Here is an 11,896-nt window from a genome sequence, read left to right as displayed (position 1 = left end):
AGTAAATAAATAAATAATAAATATACAAAAGATAAGTAAATGAATTAATTAGTCTAATTACAAACGAAGTAGCAGTAGTAGTGCAATAGGAGTAACAGTAGAAGTAGCAGCAGCAGCAGCAGTAGTAGTATATTAATAGTCATTTACAGGGTAGTGAATGAACTAAGTTATTTTGAAATACTTAAATCGCGTAATAAGAAAGTTGCGTCATAAGTTTAATATTTTTACTAGAAAATTAAAAGCAAACTATTATAGAGTATCGATTTGAATCATCCGCCATCACGGAATGTTACAGTCATCTGTCACGAGACTCTCGTAAATGACGAGGTGCTTAATCGATTTCGATAATAATCGACTTGTTCGAAATGATTACAGCATGGCGGACTGGTGCAGTGTGTGTTGATTTGTTGTGTTTAAGGTACAGAAATAAATATAAATTAGCAATAAATTAATGTAAAAGAACCAGGTAAAATTGAATTTAATTATGTGGAACTTACAGAAGCATTCAGGTACCCAAGAAACCACCCTGGCTGTAATCTTTCAGGTTATTCTCCAAGAAATCTTCTTTGAAGAAGGCACAACATTTTCGGCACGCCCAATTTCATTACGTTTCATTAGCGTTTTTAAGGTATATGTGTGTTCAAGAAGTGGTTATAGTTTGTAGTCACAAATACTTTCGTTTCATACTTTGGTCAATGTTACTTATGTCCCGCCCACTATAGAGACATAGGCCAATTTTACACATATTTAGTATAACTTGTTGCTTCTTTGACAGGTTAGGTTTGGTTAGTTTAGGTTTTTGTTATAGCCTACCTTGCATGTACGATTATAGCGCAACATTGGCAGTGATAAAAGTGAAATATTCGTTCAGTGGGCATTGGATACTCTACATTCACCCCGAAATCACCAGATCTTCGTCTACCTAGATATTATTTAGCTGTGCTAACCATTACTCCACAGTGGTGGACGTGGTTTACAATTAGTAATTTGCTGATAAAGTAGTTTAGTGGCTAGAGCGCTGGACTTACAATCCTGTGGACCCAGGTTCGATCTCTGGCGACTATTCGTCATTCACCCATATAAAGACAGTTGTGTAGACCAATTTACTGACAGAGTTGTTGCCAAGGGTGCGCCGTAAGAGGCTGGTCTATGCTACACCTGCGACGAGATGAGCTGATTATGGAGGTTTGTTGGGATGCCACAGGGGTAGTACTGGAGCTCCCGGAGAAGACCACTGTGTTATCTGGACCATTGGACCACACAACACTAGTTATAAATCGGGGGTATGCTGGGATCGAACCCGAATCCACAGGATTGTGACTTGTTCGATGTCAGGATTTGTATTTCTGGAGCAATCTCGATATGGATTTTTTCGGCATCATGATGCTTTATCTTCTTACTGCATATGATGAAGAAGTAAAAGCAGGAATTTTAAAATAAAGAATGTACATTTCACCTGACATTGAGATTACATTTTGTTACAATTTCTTTCTAGATTGTCCGTGGACCAGGGAAGGACCACGGCTTTATTCAAGACTGATGAGTGATATGAAGAAGCAAAAGATTTCAACAAGGACGTCGTGAATTTAAGGTAAGAGTAGCCTATACACTATTACAATGAAATAGAGTAAATTGATTAACATAGTTAGTTTGAGGTAGGTACAGGTACCAGTAAGCATAATAAAGTACGGTGGAAGCTCTTAAGTTCGACAGAAAACAAGTCCCGACATTCTACGTAGGAGAATTAGACACGCCCCTATACAGGTACTAAGAAATGGGAATTTGTTGTGTGTCTTGTAGTGATACTTTTGTTAAAGGAAAACAGAATATTTTATTGATTAGGACATCCATATTTAATCATTGATTTTAAATTAATGAACTCTTTTTTTTCTATTTGAGAATTGTGCTGTTTGTGAGATGGAACTGTCGGAACCCACTGTGGTAGTAGAAGCACATACACAAGTCTCGGGCCGGGCAGGAAATGCAAGTACAGTACTGTATTCGTTGATGGATAACCAATAAGAATTTGTATTCATTTCACCTGCCACACCCACTATCCTTATTGGACTGAAATTTCAATAATTCTGTTTAGTGGAACTTAGGAGAGTCCACTGTATTACATACTTTGATTTTAAACAGAATAGCACTATTTATTGAATTAGATAAAGTAAATAAGATTACAGAAAAGTGGATAGTTTTGAATAGACAAGATAAATCGCAATAGTGTACTTTAATGTGGGATACCCATATATTTGCCTTGTTCTCCTTATCTTCCCCTTGTTCTCGTCTTTCCCTTCTTGTGTTGCACTTGTTTTCCTTGTACTGCCTGTGCCTCACTTCGTGAGCTGTTTCTTTGCGGGGCGAGACGCAGAGCGGGTGAGTGGGAGGTCCTGGGTACCGCATGTGCCTACTACCCTACATTCAACACATCGGCCTCTTCAGGATTGCTTTCGTGAGCTATGGAGCAAGATCAGCCATGGACAAGCGAATGTATAGGTTGTCCCCTCACGAAACAAATTATGTCCTACTCATCAATTCCTGTAACTAAACACTAATACCGTTGTAGACTACAGTCTCTACTTGAGATTATCGACCTAATGGCGATCACGTTTGTCATGTGTACACATCCTTAAACTCTTTCCTCTATGGCAGTGTCCCTCAAACGTTTTTCCACCGCGAAACCCCTTTTAATCTAAAGTGTAACTCTGGAATCCTTGTAATATTTTATTAGTATTTAATAGTTAACAGACAAGTGAGAGTTAGTATCTCAATAATTGTGTTCAGTGGGACGAATGCATTTGCTTTTTGAGCCTGCAATCTGGTTTTATGGCGGAAAGTTGTAGTCTCATTTATGTTATACTTCTGCATTTTGTCTTTTCGGTATTTTGTTTTAGTAGACACATACGCAGAGAATCCAGTGATGAAAGTGATAAATATTATGGGTATTTTCCGTTTTAGATGTTCATTAGGCCTAAACATATTGTTATTAGGCATATTCTTGGAATATTATTATTATTGTTGTTGTTATCAGTGGTTTCATGTTATTATTGATTCATATTTTCGTAACATTTATATACTTTTATAGTATCCACTAAGTATAAAATAGCCACCGGAGCAGCCCAGTCAGATAAGGTGCTTGCCTATCGATCCAGAGTTGCGTTTGGACGCGGGTTCGATTCCCTCTTGGGCTGATTACCTGGTTCGATTTTTTCCTGAGGTTTTCCCCAACCCTAAGGCGAATGTCAGGTAATCTTTGGCGAATCCCCGACCTCATCTCGCCAAATACCATTTCGCTATCATCAATCCCATCGATGCAAAATAATCTAGTAGTTGATACAACGTCGTTAAATAACCACGTAAAAAGTATAAAATAAAATTTAAAATCACATAGGGCTCACGGAACCCCGGAACGTACTTTGAGAAATGCTGCTCTATGGCAATTCAGGAGTTGTCCAGACTGAACGAAGAATGGCCTAGTGTGTACTTACATCGCCATCGCCATCAGAGATAATAGCGATAGTGGTAACCACGATTAGAGTATCCAGTATTATAAATAGTAAAGACCCTTGCAATGGCATAGGATAATGTTTTCAGCACATGTAATATGCTGCCGTGCCAGTCCGAGCAGACCTAAGAGGCATGGCTGTAAGCACTAGGGAGCTCTCGGTTCAGGACGTGAGACACGGGCAGTATTGTCCCTTGTTATCCTTCAAGGCACATTTTGTCCTTGTTTTCTCCTTGTTCTACTTATGTTCCCCTTGTTCTCCTCGTCCCTTTATCCTCCTTGTCTTCCCCTTGTTCTCCTTGTATTGTCGCTTGTTCTTCTTCTCGTCCCTTTGTCTTCCCTGCCACCTTCTCCTCGTATTCCCTTTGTTCTTGTCATTCCATTGCTCTCCTTGTATTCTCCTTGTCCCCTTGTTCTCCTTTTATTCCCTTCTCGTCACCTTGTTGTTAGGCCTATTTATATTCTCTGGGTTGTCTTCATATGATAAAGTAAAAACAGAAATTCTAATATGTAGGGAATGTTACATTTCACGTAGCAGTGAGCTTAAATTCTGTCTGAATTTCTTTCCAGATTGTCTGTGGACCAGGGGAGGACCACAGCTTTACACAAGACTGATGAGTGATATGAAGAAGCAAAAGATTTTGACAAGCAGTCGTCAGCTTAAGGTAGGATGTATACTATTACAAAGAAATGGACTATAATGCAATATAATTCAGTAGATTAAATTAAATTTAATTTAATCAGAGTATTTAACAGAATTTGTTATAGTAGATACAGGTATATCATACAGCGACACAGTTTTCATTTTCCCATCGCCCGCCGCTAGGAGTTTATCTGCGGCCACCCAGTCTGCCGGCACTGAAACATTCAGTATAGGAATTTGTACTTACCCAGCTCAAAGTAGGTGTTGAAAATTTCCCCCACCAACAGCTACACACTGTTGACACCTTCTTATGAAATTGTTCATTACTTTAAGAAGTTCTGCTTCACTGATTGACTCGATTTCAGCTCTTATATAGTCTTGAAGCTCATTTATTGTGTGCGGGTAGATAGAAATCGCATGGTGTTCAATCTGTACTTCGCAGGCCCCACAAATTTTTACTGATAATTCTCCTTCCGAAAATTCGACGCAATTCTCTCATGGATTCTTCGACAGTATGAGCAGTGGCGGAGTCTTGCTGGAAATATACTGAGGAATGTTTTTCATAACTCAATTCATCTAAAAATGGGTCAAGGATCTCATTCACACAATGCTCAGTGGTAATAAATTGTGCCCTGTGTGAAAATATGCCCAATAATTCTGTGTCCGTTCATTGCACACCTCACGCCTATTTTTTCACTGTACAAAGGTGTTATCAGTAAATATTGGGTTTCTCCTGGCTGTAATATTGATGATTTTGTGAGGATATGTATCCTTTTAAATGAAAATAGGCTTCATCAGAAAAATAAATTAGGTACTTCAGAATTTACTTTCTCAAAAATTCAATTATAAATATGCAGCCTCTTATTGGGACCTTGTTCATTTAACTTTTGAAATACCGGAATTCTGTATGGTTTTAATTTATTTATTTATTTATTTATTCTGGTGTAGTTCAGGCCATCAGGCCTTCTCTTCCACAACACCAGGAATACAAATACAATAATAGAAATAAACAGAAAAAAATAAACTGGTATATACAAAGTAAAGCTACACAAGAAATAAAGAGAGAGGGAAAAAAACACTATAAACAAAGTAAAGCCACACAAAAATATAGACAGGTTGCAATCAGACAAACTTTAAATGAGTGATTAAGTATCATAATTAATTGTATCCTAATAATTAAGTAACATAAACAAGAAACTTGCAATTTTAAACTAGATTTAAAAAGAAAAAAAAACACAAATCAATACTTCTAGCAATACCTAAAAACATTAAGACAAAATTTTCCAATTTAATTTTGAATTGTGATAAAGTCCGGCAGTCCCTGACGTCATTAGGTAACGAATTCCAGAGGCGAGGTATTTCTACAGTATAGAAAGATGAATATAAAGATGTTCTATGATGAGGGATGGAAAGAAGTGCTTGATGTCGGTTTCGAAGAGTTGTAAGAAATTGAAAGTGCGATAAGAGATAATTCGGAGTAGAAGTATGCATGATTCTAAACAGAAGAGACAGTGAATGTATTGTTCTTCGTTCCTTCAAACGCACTCATGAAAGTAACCGGAGGGAAGGTGTTATATGGTCAAATTTACGAGTATTGCAGATGAATCGTATGCACACATTATGAACACGTTGTAGTCTCTCAGCTAAGAGTGAACTTACATTAGTTAGCAAGGAATCACAATAATCAAAATGGGGCACTACAAGCGTCTGAATAAGATTTTTTTTAGACTAAGTGGTAGAAATTTAAGTAATTTCGTTGCTTGACGAGCGGACTCATAACTTCTGTTTTGTGCACCTAATGCTTAAGAGATTTTTGCGGGATGTGCTCTAATCTCTGTCCTATCTCGTCTAATTTTTCTTTTGTAAGAACATATCTCCTTCTTTGTATTTTATAATCATTTACTAAACCTGTCTGTTTGAATTTTTTGGTTAACCTTCTTATTGTAGTGGCATTAGGGACGAATCTATTTGGAAATTTGTTACAGAAGTTTTGTCGTGTTCTCGCACAAGATTTCCTGTATTTTATGTACGTAGTAAGCATATACATGTTGATGTAATGAAAATCACATTGCAACAACGCCGAACACACACACACGCAATACAACACCACTAATTCAACCTTCACGCACGAGTGCAGATGATAAACTAACTCGCAACTGTCACTGTATGGCTTGGCGTTTGTTAGTGGAAGCAGGCGGGAAACACACTAGCTGCGCGGGCAACGCGGCAAATGAAAACTCTGCCGCCTAACAAAATAATGTCACTGTATTTGTTGAGAGCATACTAGAGTACATTAGATAACTTTGATTAAACAGAGCAGAATAATTTATTGAATTATATTTTATTAAATTAGATTGGATTAGGAGATATTAGGTATTTCTGATTACACAAGCAAGTCACAATGTGCTAGTTTTATGTTTTAACATAAGATAAATGTGTAGGTCTGTAGATTCAGATATATAAATGAACATAATTAGGTAGATAGGGTAGATGAGGGTAATTGTAAACAAATACTATGAGAAATACAAAACTGTTAACTTGATATAAAAATTTTAATTCAGGCGAATATTTAAATTAACATGTTGGCTAACCTACAAAGCAGTTTGGCGCCAATAGGAGTAACTACTTAGTTGTGAACGAATGTTTTGTAAGAGTCTACAAAAAAAAAGTTGAGAAAGAATTTTGCTTCACCTTCATTTTTGGCATTGTAAGTAAATGTACAGTGCTATTTTTTAAGAATATGTTGTTTTTATGAGTAATGTATAGTAGTTAACATTTATTACAATGGTTTTGAGATCTACCATAACCTCAGTTCATTAAATTATGACGTTTACATTTGCCCCATAGTTTTAATTGCTTGGGGGTAATTGTAAACATGTTTTGCTATGGTTACATTTCGTACTTTTCAGTAATCAAAGAGACCCCCACCCAACTACACTGTAGAGGATTTAGAGAGGGTTGTCACAGATGTGAAAAATAGTAACTACAGTTATCGTGAAGCTCAGGAGAGGTACTGAGTTCCTATATTGTCATATATCATAGGTTAAAGGGACGAAATGTACCAGTGACCAAAATTGGAGTTGGAAGGAGTACAGCTCTTTCTTGTGAAACAGAACAAAAATGTTCAGTGTCTGATAGCCCGTGCGAAAATTGGTGTTTACAGTTATCCCCCTCTCAAAGGGGTAAATGTAAACTAGCAATTAAAAGATGAAAAAAAGTCAACCTTCTTATTTTAAACCCATTTTCAGGAAAAAGAAAGAACTAAAAATAATACAATTCTTCTTTGTCAATTCTTCTTTGTCTTTTACCTTTACTGAGGATTGTGTAATGTTGAAATATATTTGAAATCAGTGAAAAGTGCTTACAATTACTCTGGTCTACCCTAAATAATTACAATGAAATGCCGCTATTACTAACGCCGCAGTTAGAAAATTTTCAGAATAACGAAATAATTTTTTAGTCCCAGCTATTTTACTGTTAATTTACATGTTAAAATTGTTCAGTTTAAAGAAAGCATCAGTAATGAACTATTCAGTTTAACGTAATAATAAATCCCGCTACAAAAAAAAATGTTATTTTAAAGAAATTAAATCTAATAAGCAGTTAAACATTACTTAAAATAAATTCGAAAGAAAATAAAATGAGTTATCGCTAAGTATTGGTCACCATTGGTTTCAGTGAGTTTTCTGAATGCACTATCGTAGACGTGATTGTTGTGGTTCGAATTTATATTTAAATGAACGGTTTAATAAAATCGAACTTTCGAAGGAAATTTGTTCCTGAACGTTGTTGAGGGAAGAAGTAAAGCAGCTTCTTGCAGGTATGGCAGTAAAAAAAGACAAGAAAGCAGTTTTTGCTAGAGTGAAGAGAATAATCATTGAAGAAGTAGACAGAGGAGAGAAGAAAAGCGAAGTCTCAAGAAAATTACAGACTTCTTTACTACATAGGTTAAGTGAAACTGTTAAAATCTCAATGCTAATATTTTGAGAGATCGATTCAGAACCCATCCAACCATTCTAGACACATCGAGAAAACACTGTCAAGGTATGACACAAAAGTGACGATGGTCCAGTGGTTAGAGAGGAGGGATATTGCTTGCGATACTGGCATGAGGAAAGAGGCTCTTTACAGCTTAATTCAAGCCACATAAAGTTTATGCTGTAGATACAATGGCTACAGCAAAAGGTCGCACAGTAATCTGTCTGCCTGCATATAACAGGATGGAGCTGGCAAGGGCAAAAATTAAAAGAATATTCCAGGAAAACAATATTATTGGGGATATGTCAGCTGAAAATTTATATCAACACACTATTGATGCATTTCATTCCATCACTGCTGAAGATTGGGAGGGTTACAGCAGGAAAGCACAAGAGCAGGAAGAAGAATATTTATTTATTTTTATTTATTTATTTATTTATTTATCCTGGTAGAGATAAGGCCATTATGCCTTCTCTTCCCCTCTACCAGGGGATTACAACTACAATATTAAGGATGCAATTACAATTATAATTACAATTAATATTAAATTTACAAATACAATAAAAATCAAAGTATTAAAACATTAACTGATTAATAAAAGTTAGACAGTTTATTGTAGAAGTTAAGAAGAGAGAAACATTTTTTCTTTTATTGATTAAGTAAAAATTAAACCTACTCTACGCAGTAAGAAAATGCTTAATAAGCTTGCTTTTGAACGCTACTAAATTCCGACAGTCTCTGATGTCACTGGGTAGGGTATTCCACAAGCGAGATTGTGTATGATGATGAATACGATGATGTCTTATGTGTTGGTATGGCTAGTATGCGGCTATTTTGCGTGCGTGTGAAGAGATTATGATATGATGACAGGTAACTGAAATGGGAGGCGAGGTAGGTAGGTGTAGAGGTGTGAAGGATTTGGAAAAGGAGAACAAGAGAATGAAAATGTCTATGTTCGTTAAGCCGTAGCCAGTTTTAGAGTTTGGAAGGATTGGGTAATGTGGTCAGTGTGACGGACATCGCTGACGAAGCAAACACAAGAATTATGAACACATTGTAATCTTTGCGACTGGTTGATATTGAGGTCAGTCAGTAGAGAATCACAATAATCTAAGTGGGGCATTACTAGTGTTTCCACTAGTATTTTCTTGAGTGATAGCGGGAGAAATTTTCGAATGCTGTTTAAGGAATATATTGGAGGCGCGATAGAATAATGAAAATTTTAGTTGATCAAGTCCTCATCAGTACTACCTCTCCAGATACGAGCGATGAAGATGATTCATCCAAAGACACACAGTCGGACAACAGTGACTGAGTTTTGTAAGGTAATTAAAATATAATTATAATTAATTACTAAAATCAATATTACTTTTATGGTTACATTTTAATATATAAATGTTTAAAATTATTAAGTAATTTCAAATTAATAAGAGCTTAACAAATATGTTAGGAATCATCTTTCGCGTAAATTTCAAGTACAGTATATTTCCTTTCATTTTCTCATGTTGGCAGTGCTGCAGCAAGTCAGGAAGATGTGAACCTCTCCACTTCCCACAACCCCTCTCAACGAGAGCTTAAGAAAAAGTGTGCAGGTAGTACAATTTACCAATAAACACGTGTATATCACACATTGCCATGTATATCATCTTATGCAGGGTTCTCCTCCATTCAAAATATCAGCCAACTCCAAGCTAACCTTCCGCTATGCTTATGTTTCACAGATAAATCGCCCACTCGGTTTAACAGATTTGTTTGTTTTCAGATGAGCTAACGTAATAATTTGTTCTGGTCTCAGTTCTGTTATATCGTTAATCTTTTAAACTGGAAAGTGTTATCATGCTGCAATACTAAAATTTTTGTAGCATTTCGTTACATTTAATAGTAGTACAGAAATGGGATATTGAATAAACAAGAGATTTAATAGTATTGGTACAATGAAATGCCAGTATAACGAATTCGAGGGGTACTGTAACTATTTTCGTTATAGTGAAATTTCGTTAAACCGAAAAGTGATTAAATTTGCCTACAAATTCTGTCCCATATTATGGAATAACAGATACTGTACCTGGGTTAGGTTATACTGTATATCCATATTATATTGCAACTTCAATAAGAATCGGTACCACAATGATAATTATGCATATTCAACAACTGAATAATTATTCTTTACATTATTTGGGAGGAAATTAAACACAGAATAAATATGGGAAATGCCTGTTATTATTCGGTTGAGAAGCTTTTATCATCCAGTCTGCTGCCAAAAAATCTGAAAGTTAGAATTTATAAAACAGTTATATTACCGGTTGTTCTTTATGGTTGTGAAACTTGGACTCTCACTTTGAGAGAGGAACATAGGTTAAGGGTGTTTGAGAATAAGGTGCTTAGGAAAATATTTGGGGCTAAGAGGGATGAAGTTACAGGAGAATGGAGAAAGTTACACAACACAGAACTGCACGCATTGTATTCTTCACCTGACATAATTAGGAACATTAAATCTAGATGTCTGAGATGGGCAGGGCATGTAGCACGTATGGGCGAACCCAGAAATGCATATAGAGTGTTAGTTGGGAGGCCAGATGGAAAAAGACCTTTAGGGAGGCCGAGACGTAGATGGGAAGGTAATATTAAAATGGATTTGAGGGAGGTGGGATATGATGATAGAGAATGGTTTAATCTTGCTCAGGACCAATGGCAGGCTTATGTGAGGGCAGCAATGAACCTCCGGGGTTCCTTAAAAGCCAGTAAGTATTATTTTTCATTCATCATGTTTGTTGTTTTCTAATGCCAGGCATTTCACAATAAAGTCATTTGACCTCTTGCACTCCAATATTTTTTAAAGATATTGTCATGGCCAGCCACTGAAGCACAGATTTTGAGGTGTTCCAAATCCATTTCTCGATTTGAATTGCGCAATGGGCAGTTAGGGGACTGATATATTCCAAGTCTATGCAGGTTCTTGGCCTGCTGCCAATCTAAATGCAGCTACAGACGATTTGTGTGGTAAATCTGGAATTAACTATGGATTATGATGCAGAGAGTTCCATTTTTTCTCTTGAGATTGTGTTACAAAATTTTGTTTGTTGAAGTCTAAGTGGGCTCCCAGGTAGCTCAGTTGGTAGAGCAGCTGGCTACGGACTGGAAGATCCGGGGTTCGATCCCAAGTGGTGATGGGAGTTTTCTCGTTGCCAAACTTTAAGAACGGCCCCGAGGTTCACTCAGCCTCTTATAAAATTGAGTACCGGGTCTTTCCCAGAGGTAAAAGGCAGTCAGAGCATAGTGCCGACCACACCTCCTCAGTCTGGTGCCGAGGTCATGGAAAGCATGGGGCTCTACCTCCATGCCCCCCAAGTGCCTTCATGGTATGTGATGGGGATACCTTTACCTTTTACCTTTTTTTTTAAATTTGAGTATGTAAATTTAATAAATCTTTTCACAGAGTAATACTTAGATTTAGTAACAGGTCTGTAAGTAGCAGTGCTGCCCTTCTTTGCTAAAGCATCAGCATTCTCATTTCCCAGGATTGCACAATGGGATGGTATCCATTGGAATACAATTCTTTAACCACTCCAATAGGACCAAAAATTAAGTTCAACAGAGCAAAAAGCATGTTGAACAGGGTTATATAGGTTAGGTGTTACATTTACAGCCATCTTGTCGAATCGATATCTCGAAATATTACGATCTATGGGATTGGGTTCTGAATCGATCACTGAAATATTACCTTTGAGATTGATATAAGCTTTGTTCCAACAACAGTCAGGAACTGCCCG

The 11,896-nt window shown here is 36.7% G+C and overlaps 1 long non-coding RNA gene across 6 annotated transcripts in view; it reads left to right on the top strand.

The window, feature by feature from the left end:
• Positions 1–318: 318 nt before the first annotated feature.
• LOC138715749 (uncharacterized) overlaps positions 319–11,896 on the top strand; it is a 117,788-nt gene continuing 106,210 nt past the window's right edge. For 3 of the 6 annotated variants that reach the window (XR_011336563.1, XR_011336564.1, XR_011336566.1), the window contains exons 1-3: positions 319–418; positions 1,496–1,591; positions 4,076–4,170. This is a non-coding gene — a long non-coding RNA (uncharacterized lncRNA). Of the gene's footprint in view, positions 419–1,495; positions 1,592–4,075; positions 4,171–9,385; positions 9,452–9,638; positions 9,719–11,896 lie in introns of all 6 variants that reach the window. The other 3 variants (XR_011336562.1, XR_011336565.1, XR_011336561.1) reach the window with 3 other exon arrangements.

Source organism: Periplaneta americana, chromosome 2 (assembly GCF_040183065.1).
Source record: "Periplaneta americana isolate PAMFEO1 chromosome 2, P.americana_PAMFEO1_priV1, whole genome shotgun sequence".
In the NCBI taxonomy this organism is placed as follows: Eukaryota; Metazoa; Arthropoda; class Insecta; order Blattodea; family Blattidae; genus Periplaneta; species Periplaneta americana.
Note: the sequence above shows the minus strand (reverse complement) of the source record. Positions and strands in the feature narration are given on the sequence as shown.